This window comes from Nicotiana sylvestris, chromosome 1, assembly GCF_000393655.2.
Source record: "Nicotiana sylvestris chromosome 1, ASM39365v2, whole genome shotgun sequence".
Taxonomy (NCBI): domain Eukaryota; kingdom Viridiplantae; phylum Streptophyta; class Magnoliopsida; order Solanales; family Solanaceae; genus Nicotiana; species Nicotiana sylvestris.
Window position 1 is genome coordinate 89,096,987 of NC_091057.1, and position 13,663 is coordinate 89,110,649.

Consider the following 13,663-nt stretch of genomic DNA (forward strand, 5'->3'; position numbering starts at 1 on the left):
TACAAACAATATGGATCACATCAATGCAATACCCGACAATCACTCCTCAAAGAGGGGTCGCACGTGGTATTAGCGCACCGGCCATCATGTTCATATCTACCCTTTCCCACCCTGTTAAGGTATTAAATGCGGAATAGTGTCGTTGCTTACTGCATGCCATTACCCATCCCGATCCTATCAGTCCCGGAGGCATTTGGGACTACTAGTCCTAAAGGGAGGGAGGTTGGTTTTTTTTTAGAGTTTTAAAAGGACAAAATTCTAATGCGATAAAAAAAACACATAAATAAGTAGGGGGAAACAAATAGCAGTTTAAGGGCTCAAACAGGCCTCCTCACTTGAAGGAGCAAATTATTTAGCATGACTTCAAATACTGGTTATGGTCTGAATTAAATTTAAAGCGTTAGGACAGGCTGATTTATTACATATTTCTCAAATTAGGAGTCCGAATTAGCCTTATCTGGTTATAGTTATCAAAACTGACACAGTTAATTAATGACCTAATGGTTTTCCTAAGTGAGACCTATAGGCATGATATCTAACAGATCGTACTGATTTTAAAGAGAGGGTTACTGGTTCTATAAACAAAAGATCTGCAGATTTTAAACGACCTTAAGACTGATTTTAGACTCATAGATGAAATAGACGAAGCTGATTCAATTGATTACTCATATAGGAAAGTTATCTCAGAGTTATTGGTTTTAAACGATTACATAGATGGTAGAGTCCTATAGGCATGGTATCTAAGATGAGAATGCAGAAATGCAGAAAAACTTATAGGCATGGTTTCTAAGATGAAAATTCAGAAGTGCAGAAAAACTTATAGGCATGGTTTCTGATATGAGAATACAGAAATTAGAAAATCTTATAGGCATGAGTTTTAAGATGAGAATGCAGAAATAAAAAACAAATCCTATAGGCAAGCGTTCTAAGATGAGAATGCAGAAATCAAAAAATCCTATAGTCAAGTTTTTTACCCTTTGCATACATTCACCCCCATCACTTTTCACTAGCCAACCCCAATAGTTATTACAAATTATTACAGACCCGATTGAATAAAAAAAAAAGTAAAATTACATCCGAAATTCCAGCTACAACCAAATAGCCTAATTCAGACTCAAACTCCAACAATACGAGATAAACCAACTTCCAAGATTAGATTTCCAAAAGCCTTTCTCATGTTTGGGATGTGTCAAAGTTCCCAAGAGTCTCAAAGGGCCCCAGGCAGTGCTTACACCCCAAACACATTGCAGAATTGAGATCATAGTGCAGTGTGGAAGGGCCAACCCTCATAAGAGGGGGGGGGGGCAGAACTTAAGAGTCTAAGAATAAGTGTAAGTGCATAGAGGAATTAGGGGAAAGCCATGGCAGGCTGGTGGTCATGCTCAACAATTGGGAATGCTGGCACACCCCCGACCAGCCTGTTAGCCAAATCTTTAAAGTTAGGATCCATTGTGGATTAGGTTATGACCTGAGCAGCAGTTTGAATACTGCTAGTCCATGAGCCTTAACTCAAACACATAGAAGGAAATAGGGGTAGGGATTCACAATAGAAACAGGTGCAGGGAAAGAACATACTTAGCATAAAACATTGAACATGAGCAGTAAAAACAGTACATACCAGTTTCAGGGGAAAACAAGTAAAAACAGTAGCCTTAGAAAAGGCCAAGTATTAAATTCAAAGCAATATTGCAAGTGTGCAAGTGTTGAATTGGAGTTAAGGACTGGTAGTGTGTAGGTCATGTGAATTGAAGGTGTAAGGTGTCTTAAAAGTGTAGAAGCAGTCCCTTTTATAGCGCAGAAAGCAAGTAAGAAAGGCAAGGAGATATCATTGAAATCAACCTCCCTTTGGTTAAGGGATTCTGATTTCAACGGGTAAAAATTAGTTAAGGAAAGAAGTTTTAATTAAAACCTTTTCAAAGTAGTACAAAAGGGGTAAGTACATAGAAGCTATTTAAGGAAAACAATCAATGGCATACGGTTTGTGCCAAATATGGTAAGGGAATCAATCAAACAGCCAGGAAACCAAAATTACAAGTTCAATTCAAATGAACCAAGTCAAGAAAGGTAAAAGAGGTTCAATCGAAGAAAAATCAATGACAATTCATCAGCCTTATTAAAGGGATTTAAGAATCAATCACTTAATTGGTGAAAACTTTTGAAAGAGGAATTTCTCATATATAAAGCACACAAATCAAGTAAAAGGAATCGTCAGGTTTCTTAGAAAAAGAGTCTAACATTGAAAGTATTAGATCCACAAGCAAAAGGGATTCGAGTTCAGTTACAGACTCATAGTGAGTTTGAAAGCCTAGGGTCCCTAATACAACTTGCCAAAGAAACCCCCAAATCCTAGGGTTTCAAATTGAGTCAGACAATGGAGATGAGAAGGCAGGCCACTTGAGAGGGGCTCAAAAGTCTTTTCCAAGGACTTATGAGAGACAAACACACACGATAGAAAGAACAGTGATTCAAAGTCATGAGAACATGCTCGAAAAAACTTGGAGCTTAAACAAGTTCAGAAGAAAGAGATGATACGAGCTTTAAACAGAAGTAGATGAAATATGCTTAGCAAGAACACAAACAGAACTCAGTAAAGTGAACAAAATCAAAGAACTCAACCATAAACACATATAGCAAAGAATAAGGATTAACAACACAGATTAATATGAGAGCATAATAGTGACAGCAAAATAGAACAATCTCGCATAATAGAAAAGAAACAAAAGAGCAAAGTCATGCATAGTAGAAAAGAAAACATACGAGCCTAACATAGATAAACACACATAAAGAAAGAATGGAAAGAATCAGAAAGATATTTGAAGAAACTTTTTCAGAAACCTTAAATTCGAAATTGAACGATTTTAAAAAGGAAATTTGGGGAAAACCTTTAAAATGTCAAATAAAGCCCAGACATATCACAGATCTAAGAAAATAGGTGGGTACATAACCTCAAACGGCTTAAAGTTGCAGAGAAAATCCTAGCAATGACAAAGGTCTTGAGGAAAGTCAGATCCTGAGTCGATAAGACTCATATTGCTTGAACATGCCGGAATAATGGCCGGAGAAGCCATAGATCTACAGATCTGAGAAGGATCCGAAAAAGGTCATGGAAGTCTGGCTTCAAAACTTGAATAGCTTAGGTCTGATGGTACGAAAGGATGAGTACAGACCGTCCATGGCCCGAAACGCCATGGATTCCAGTGGAAACATGGTGAGATAAGGTGGGAAACGATTAGGGTTTCGGAGAGGTTCGAGAGAGTTTGAGAGACGAAGAGGGTTCAAAGGCGGTGTCTCGGTGAAATGAATTAGGTTAAGGGTGGTTTGGGAATTAAAAAAGGGAAGGGGAGTTTATGGTCGTTGATCAAAATGATCAACGGCCTGGATCAAAAGGGAGTCGGGTGGGTTTTTAAATCGGGTCAGGGGTCGGGTAATTTGGGGGATTGGGCTGGTTTAATTTGGGGGCGGAATTGGGTCAAATTGAGGGCCAAAATTGAAAAGTGAAAGGGCTGTAATTGAAATAGAAATGGGCTAAGTGTTAAATAGCCTATTTTCCCTTTTTATTTTATAAAAATAGTAATAATAATTTTAAAAGTAATTTAAAACACCGAGCCAACAAATACTATATAAATATTAATTTAAAAATACTGGTATTTTATAATTATAAAATGCTACTAATCGTGAAATAGGCTATAATTGCAATTACATGCAATTTAGCTTTAAAATACCAAATAGATTTGTAAAAAATATACAAAAATCATCTTAAATATATTTTGGTGTAAATATGAGAATAAAATAAGTTATTCACCAAAATTGATGATTTTGGAAGTCATTATTGGTCTTTATACTGCTAAAATAGACAATAAATTGATTTTAAAAATCTTTACAAATTAGGAAAAAATACCAAAACTCTTGGGCATGCTTATATATGTATGTACATGCTATTTTGAAAGTATTTTGTATATAAAAATACATAGGAAAAAATTGGGTATCAACACCTCCCACATCAACACACACCCAATACAAACTATAGAAGCATCACAATATAGTGTATATGAATCTGAAGTTGATGGCAAAGCTAACACTGGAGCCGTGATGAAGGCAATCTTGAGCTTCTAGAAGCTCGCCTGACACTCATCTGACCACATGAAAGGAGCACCCTTTTGAATCAATTTGGTCAAGAGTGATGTTATGGATGAGAGTCCTTGAACGAACCGAACAGTAATAACCCACCAAACCAAGAAAGATGCTAATCTCTGCGTTTGAGGACAGTCTGGGCCAACTCTAAACCGCCTCTATCTTCTTCTAATCAACCTAAATACCCTCACTAGACACCACTTGTCCCATTAAAGCCACTGAACTAAGCGAAAACTTACACTTTGAAAACTTTGTATAAAGCTTCTCCTCCCTCAACTGCTGCAATACAACTCTCAGATGCTCAGCGTGCTCCTCCTGACTACGCGAGTATACTAGAATATCATCAATGAATAGAAATAGGGCTGAAACACGATGTTCATCAAATGCATGAACGCTTCTGGGGCATTGGTCAGCCCAAAACACATTACAAGGAACTCATAATGACCATATCGGGTCCTAAGAGTTGTCTTATGAATGTCCGAGTCCCTGATCTTCAACTGGTGATACCTTGACTTGAGGTCAATCTTGGAGAACACTCTCGCCCCCTAAAGCTGGTCGAATAAATACAAGGCAAAGGATACTTGTTCTTGATTGTGACTTTATTCAACTTCCTTTAATCAATGCACAACCTCATAGTGCCATCCTTTTTCTTCACGAATAAAATATGTGCACCCCATAGCGACACGCTAGGCCGAATAAACCCTTATCAAGGTGTTCCTGAAGCAGTTCCTTCAACTCCTTCAATTCTGTCGGTGCCATACGATACGATGGAATAGAAATGGGCTGAGTGCCCGGCGCCAAATCAATATCGAAGTCAATATACCTGTCTGGCGGCATGTCCGACAGGTCTGTAGGAAACACATCTAGAAAGTCCCTCACCACAGGAACAGAATCGATGCTAGGAGTCTTTGTACTGACATACCTCACAAAATCCAAATAAGAAAGACAACCCTTCCCATTCATCCGCTGGGCCTTCAAGAATGAAATCACCCTACTAGGAACATAATCTAACAAACCTTGCCACTCAATCTGTGGCACACCCGGCATAGCCAATGTCATTGTCTTAGCATGACAGTCCAAAATAGCGCGACACGAAGATAACTAATCCATACCCAATATCACATCAAAATCCACCATACAAAGCAACAGAAGGTCCACTCGGGTCTCCAAATCCCCAGTAGTAACCACACAAGACTGATATATGTGGTCCACAATAACAATATCACCCACCGGAGTAGATATACGAATAGATGAAATAAGAGACTCACGGGGCATATCCAAATAATGAGAAAAATATGATGACACGTATGAAAAAGTTGAACCAGGATCAAATAATACGGAGGCATCTCTATGACAGACTGAGACAATACCTGCAATCACGACATCAGAAGCGATAGCATCTGGTCTAGCTGGGAGTGCATAAAAACGGGCTTGACCACCACCTGATCGACCTCCCATCCTCCTAGCTAACTGACATTCACCCCGAGTTGGCTGAGCAGGTGGGGAAGTAACTGGTGCTGAAGCCAAAGGTTGACTCCTCTACTAGGAAGAATGTCCCATAAGACGGGGACAAAACCTCTTGATATGACCCAAATCTCCACACTCGAAGAAACCTCTCCTGTCAAATGGTGGTGGGGACTGAAGGGAGCCTCGAGCGCCAGGATATCCACTAGAAGAACCAGGAATAGATGAATCCTGAGCCGATGGTGCATGAGTCGAACTCTAAGCTGGAAGGGCACTGAGAGATGAGTGGCCCTGATGTGAAGTATGAGAACCATGGACCGATGACACACTATGGTGACCCGAATGAGTTGGCTGAGCATGTCTGAATGGACGGCCTCTACCGTGTTGAAACTAACCTCCAAAAGGAACGCCACCAAAACTACCAGATCCCTGAGGCCTCTTGACCTCCCTCTTAACTCGCTCCTGGCAGCGAACTGACTCTATCTTTCTAGAAATGTTAACCACCTCCTTAAAAGAAGCACCAGATACCCTCTCTATGGTTAGAAAAATCCATAGCGGATAAGTGAGGACATCAACGAACCTCCTGATCCTCTACCTATCCGTGGGAACTAGCTAGATAACATGACGGGCCAACTCAGAGAATCTCATCTCATATTGCATCACGGTCATATCCTACTGACACGACTGCTCGAACTGCCTGCGTAGCTCCTCCCTACGAGAATGCGGTACATACCTCTACAGGAAGAGAATGGAGAATTGATTCTAGGTAAGGGGCATTGCGCCAACAGGCCTATGTCTCTTATACGCCTCCCACCAAGTGAAGGCAGCTCAAAAAACTGAAAAGTAGTAAATGAGACCCCACTAGTCTCTAGAATACCCACTGTACGTAGCATCCTCTAACACTTGTCCAAGAAACCCTGGGCATCCTCGCCTTCTGTGCCACTAAAAGTCAGAGGCTGAAGTCAACCAAACCTCTCCAATCGATGCTTCTTGTCATCAGGCATAATTGTTACCACAAAATCCTGAGCAGGTGCAACCAGCTGGGCTGGTGGTGCTTCCGGTGTCTGATGTCCCTAAGCAACCCGCTCGAGTGTACGAACGGTAGGAGTTTGAGTGGCTCCCTTGATCTGAGAAGTAGCTACTATAGTAGAAACTATGATTGCCTGAGCAAGAATAGCGCACACAGTCAAGACCTGAGCCAAGGTCTCCTGAAGACCCAGAATAATAATAGGCACAATCGGTGCCTGAGCCGGTCCTGCTGTAGCATCCCCCACTAGAAACTGATCATGAACTGAGGTGGCTGGTAGGTCTACATGTGTTGCCCTAGATTCTGCGTGGGTTACACCTCTACCCCTACCATGGCCTCGACCTCAGCCTCGGCCTCTAGTGGCCCCAACTGGTGGTGTTGGTGGTCATTCGCCCTGACCGGTAGCACGTGTCCTCACAATCTGTGATAGAATAAAATAATAGAACTTTAGTAACCAGAATCAATAGATTCGCACGACAAGAATTCAAGAATGTAAAGTTTTTCTAAAGGTTCTGCAGCCTTTCGAAGATAAGTACAGATGTCTCTGTACTGATCCGCATGACTCTACTAAACCTGCTCATAACCCGCAAGACCTATGTAACCTAGGCTCTGATACCAACTTGTCAGGACCCCAAAACCGATCCGGTCATGATGGCATCTTTAAGAAACTAGGCCAGCCGATACATTTCCAAAATGATCCACATTTCAATTACAACTTAAGTTTAAACCATTTGTCAACTGAAATCCAATAAAAGATATAAAGTCAAAATTGAAATAAAAGCGGAAAGTAAAAGCCCAACCTCGGGTGTCACTAAGTCATGAGCAACGCTACAATATTTCCTAAACACGAAAAGACCAAAATAATTTGGAAATAGCAACAATGTACTAATTTTAAGATAGAGAAGGAGAAAAGCGGAACTGCGATCGCTAAGAAGCTACCTCGTTATCTCCGTAAAGTTCGCGACCGAAATAGTCAACGACCGCTATCATGCCCTGAGATACCTGAATCTACACACAAGGTGCATGGGGTAACGTAAGTACACCAACTCAGTAAGTAACAAGTCCAAACTATGGACTGAGAGGTAGTGACGAACCAAACCTCAACAGGTAATACAATTAAATTGTACAGTAAAATAGGCATGCTTGTAGTTCAAGTATTCACCTCAATAGTAAATAAATACACTTTGAATAATGTGGAGTATAAATCTCAGCAAACCTCTATGTACTAATGTAGAGAAAGCATGAAAAGTGTACCATGTACCTCCACTCTCAAGTTATCAACCACTCGGTACTGTATATGGCCATCCGGCCCAGGGAAGATCCATCCCGGAATATATACACATCACTGAACGCAGTCTTTCAGTACCGAGGAAGGCCATTCCAGCCCTATGGAGAAGATACATCTCCAGGTATAAATACCTAGGACAAGATCCTTGTCTAGGGAAGACCCATCCCTCAACAATATTAATTGCGCTCACTGGTGTGTGTAGACTCCAGATGTGCTCCTTTCAGCCCAAGCGCTATCACAAGCCAATGAAGGCATAATCAATACTCCACTGTGGTGCGCAGCCCGATCCATACTATTACTCATAATCAGGCTCTCGGCCTCACTCAATTATAAATCTCTAGTCTCACACACACGGGCTCACAATACCAAGAAACTAGCCCGAAACAACCATATGATCTACCAAATAACAATAATAGAGACTGAGACTGCCGTGCCCCCTTTTTTCCCCTTCGTGAGGAAGTTCGGGTTTCGACATTCATTGGGGAACAACTCATTTCCTTTTGGGAATTGGGTGTTTTGAAGAGTCTCCACCTAACGGATTATGTTGCGTTAGGTCACCTAGAGAGAATAACTCATGTAACTAGTTTGCATCACCAGAGATTAGGGTAAGGGCTCGAAATAACCTTGAGGAGAAGGTGTTAGACACCCCTCGCGGTCCACAATGGTGGGTCCCGACCGAACTTAAACTCTATGAATTAGTCAAGTAACAAGTAATAAAGTATTTGCAAATAAAGTAGCTTTCCCTATCTAAATGCACATATAATCAAGGAAGTTCAGATAATGAAGTTAATGAGGTCTGGACAGCTTACGCATGTATATGTAAAGAAAAGGAAGTTTCGACAATTTAAACACATATAGGAATTATGAAAAGGGAAGTCCTAAATTGATTAGCCTACAGGATCATACCCATGTAATGTCTGGTAATCACTCCTCAATGAGAGGGGCTACACATGTCATTAACGCGCAGGTCATCATATCCTTTCGCTAACCATTACCCTCCCGTTAGTGGTTATATGAGCGAGTTTTAATTAACAACCTTTAAGCGTGCTGCTACCCGTCCCTTCCTTATGGTCCTGGAGGATTTTAGGACCTATAATTCTTGACAGTTCTAGACAACCTAAGGTTTTTAAAAGGTAAAATCTATGCGACAAGCAAATAACATGTAGGACAAGCAAGTAGGGACAAATAATTAGAGGGATCATAATTTACCTCCGCAAGTATATAGGCAAGCAAACAACACATCTAAAACACATATTTTTGAAGAAGTTCAGAAACCTTAAGAACATGATATCGAGACGAACATCACAAAACAGAACATGCAGCGTTTGTTTTTTAATGGAAGTGGCAGGATCCTAACTAGTTTGCCTACTGGTTTTTACAGCTTTTAAAACCTAGAAAATTTCACATATAAACAGAACTGGTTTCACAATTATTTAATGCCCTAAGACTTGCCTAAGTGCATATATGCAGTAACAATTCTGGGAAACATTTTGAAATTCTTTATCCTATATGCATTCTTTCTAGTGACATTTACCAAAACACTATATGATGTTCCAGTTTTAGCACATAATGCACATGGTAATAAACTATGGACATTAATTCTATATCTAATAAGTAAAATTGTTATTTATTAGGCACGTATACTAATTGATCCAGTGTGATAACCAATTCAACCTACATGCATGATTTCTGAAGAGACAGACTTGAATATATGTTGTAACGAAGACTGGACCTTAGTTATTTTATTCCCTATAGGCATGACGTCTAATCATGTAAAGTAAAGTAGGCATATCTCATTTTAACCAAACCACACCCTATAGGCAGGTTATCTAGAAAATACATTTCAACCAAAGCAAACCCTATAGGCATGTTATTTAATAAAACACATTTGAACCAAAGTGAACCCTATAGGTATGTTATCTACCCAGTTTTACCCACAGTACTATATAACTACCCTCCCTTTTCACTAGTCACCTCAATATTTGTTTACAATTAATTATTACAGACCAATGATCGAATAAAAATTACATAAAATATAAATTAAGTTATATGGAGCCTGAAGTAGGCCGAAAGCAAATCCTTATGTACCAGACCTTCAGTGATCTCAAATGCTCAAAGGTTTCATAGCCAATTTCATGTCCAGGTGTGTCAGAGTTCCCTAAGGACCTCAAGGATCTCGGGCAGCGCTCACACCCAAACCTTTCTCAAATAAGAACTGATTCATGTGCAGTGTGGAAGTGCCAGCCCTGATATGCCAGAGTTAAGAGAGATCTCAGGGACCTCTAAGCAGTACACATATCAGAGGGGCAGAACTTAATAACCTAAGAATGAGTGAGGGTGATTGACATGATTTGAAAGGGTTTTGATAAACGGTATAGAGAGGATTCTTAGAGGTGAAAAGATTTTCTGAAACCCAAGGCTAAAAAGTTTGAGAAAAGCATGAAAAACCTTTTTTGACATCAGAACCCAAGTCACAGAACAACAGCTTAAGAAAAACACGTAGGGGCAAACAGATTCCACATATGGAGAGAGGGGTTGGGGACACATAGAATACACCCTAGTGTATAAGCAAACAGATGCACAAACTTCTCAAGAATTTGTAGAATTGATAAGTTAGTTACAAAGATTATAGCAAAGACATGTTGAGAACACATAGACCTTAGACATGACCAAACACACAACTAGAGTTGCCTTGAAGGGCTAGATGACTTAGCAGGATTTCATTAGTAAAGCAGAGTAGGCAAGACTTAAATGAACAAACTAAGCAAGCACTACATTCATAGTTTAGAGATACTAATCTCATATAGAACAAGCAGATTTTAGACATGCTGAGTGAGACAGTAATCAAGCAATATAGTTTGGACATGCTAATGAGCAAACAAGATGCATGCAATTATCACAAGACAAGATTGGGCATGCTAAACAAAACAGTAAGCAGATCATTGTGGGTAAATAAACTAGTCATAGATTATAACAGAATAAACTCCAACATGCTAAGTGAGACAGTAGTCAGGCAGTGTGATCTAAGCATGCTGGTTACATATTGAGCTACATGACAAAAAATAATAAACAAGATTGGAAGTCATACAATAAAGAAACACATAGTTTTGGAATTTGAATTGAATCATGACATACCAGTTAAGGAGAGAGAATACAGAGTATAGAGAAGATATGGTGCAAATAGCTAGCCTTGGCTTGCAACTGGCTAGGTCAGCGAGGATTGCAAGTAACAGAGAAGAATAGAGAGAGCTTTTAAGAGTGTGAGAGAATTTTTTTTTTGAACCAATGTTCTTGTGTAAGAAGTTAAATAAGAGAGTTTATATAGTAGTTCAAGAGTAGAGCAAATAAGGTAAAGTAATCAATAATCAGCAATTAAGGGATCTCAAAATCAATCACACAAAGAGGTTCACCATAGTCTTTCCCTTAATTAAGTGCAATTAGCCAACAGTACTGACAGAAACTAGTTAAGGCAATAGGTTCAAATAAGATTGAGTAAAGAAGTGAATAATCGGAGGCCTTATTAAGGAAAGGAGTTCAAATCAAACCAAATAAAGAACTTTAGAATAAAATAGTCAAGGGCTTAATTAAGGAAAGAATCATGTAAAGAGTCAGTAAATATACAACAAATCAAATAAGGCAGGAATGACTAATTAAGGTCATAATCACGGAAATAATCAAGAATAATGCACACGAGTTTTTTAATAAAACAAATCACTCAACAACTGGAAAGAACATATCAATTCCCATAAACAAAATAGGTTAAGTAAAACTTTTAGGAACATAGAGAAATTAAACGGAAATTAATTCAAAAAACCTTAATATGAAAACACTTAAAGAAGGAAAATAACCATGGAAAACTTGAAAGCACGTCAACACACAGAGATTCAAACAACAAAAATCATAGAAATCGAAACCTGAAGTAGCGTAGTGTTTAAAAACTGGTTAGTAGTAGAGAAGTAAAAACCTAATAGAATAGCCATGGAAGTTTGAAAATACTTCAGATACCTAGAGGTTCGACTAGCAAACATCAAGAAAAACAAACACTAATATAACAAAAATGTTCAAAAATCGATTAATCTGTAAAGAAATAAAGGAGTCTTAAGGAAAAAAGCAATGGCGAACTCAAATCGTTCAAGATCTACAAGGATATGGACCGATTCAAGTCCAAATGCTATGTTTTGAAGAAAATAGAAAGGGTAAAGAGAATCTGGCCTTTGAATCAAAGATATGAGCCGTGAAACTTTGATAAAAATCACTCACAAACCATAGAAAGACATTTGAAGAGTTTTAAATGAGATCTGGACGAGGTCTCTTCGAGGTCCTTCCACAAAACCATACAATCGAGCAACCAAGGGAAATATGAGACAAGTAGAGGCCTCGTACAACCATGAGAAGCCATAGATCGAGTAGGAATCAAAGGGATTAGGGCTGGTTTTGGGTGGTGGTGGATAGGGTTAAGTTTGGTCTTAGAGAGAATTAGAGAGGAGAAGGTTTAGGGGCGGCAGGTGTAAGCAAATGACTAGGGTTTGGGTGTCATTGGGACTAAAAAAGGAAGGTTTTAATGTGGACCGTTGATCTAAAGTATTAACAACCATGATTTGATGGGGTTTTGGGTTGGGTAGACTTAAATTGGGTCAGGCTAGATGGGATTTGGGCCTGGGTAAATTTGAGTTGGTGTGTGGTTGAATTTGGGCATTTAATTAGGCTAGGTCCAAATTAGAAATGGCTATATGTTAAATACATATTTAATCGCTAAAATAATTTTTAAAAATAGTTAATAAATTATAAAAATAATTTCCATGCCTGGAAATGTTTTAAGATAATTACTTAATATTTTAAAAATATAAAAGGCTATTTTCTAGTTAAATAATGTAATAATGTATGCATAGACTATAATTGCAAAGTAATTGCAATTGCATCCTAAAAATACAAATGTGGCTATTTCTGTAATAATTAAAACTTAGTAAAAATGCAAATGATGAAATTAAGCCACAAAAATATTTGTGATACAATCAATGATTGTTTTATAAATAAGATGCAAGGAGAAATTAATTAAAATATTTTAAAAATACAGAAATTGTATGAAAAATACTAATTGATGCCCAGGCATAGTTTTGAAAAATATTATGTGAAAAATTGAGTATCAAGAGCTGCCCCTCTTTACCTAGGAAGGATGAAAGAGTTTTCGGGTAAGGAAATAATGGCCAATTTTGACCAGATGGGATGTTTTGAAAGATAGAGGCCGGACTGTGGTCTTTAAGCTGCCTACATATCCCTAGTTTTATAGAAATCAGGCCATGTGTAGTTTCAGATCCATCCGCGAAATGTACCGATGAATTCATTACAAGAACGGACACGAGATTTCGGGATGGGTGGTTATGGTGAACGGTCAGGTTTGAAATAGTTGAAGGAACTGAAGCGAGGTTGCTCCTGTTGGGATAGCGGTTGCTTACTGGTCACCTACAGATAAAGATATGCTACAAACATGTATTTGTGCAAAAAGTTAAACATGATACAGATTCCCTTCGGACGATGAAAATTGTCGTCGGACGGTTGAGGATGACGTCCTTAGACTACGATGTCCTCGTACATGAATTATTCAGCGAGGGATTCTAAGGCCATGAGATGATGTTCTCGGGACATGAAGATGGTGCCTCCGAACTATGACGCCTTTGAATAATGATATGCAAATTTGAGAGATCCTCAGGCCATGGAATGGTGTCTCTCGGCTACGAGAATGATGCCTTTAGACT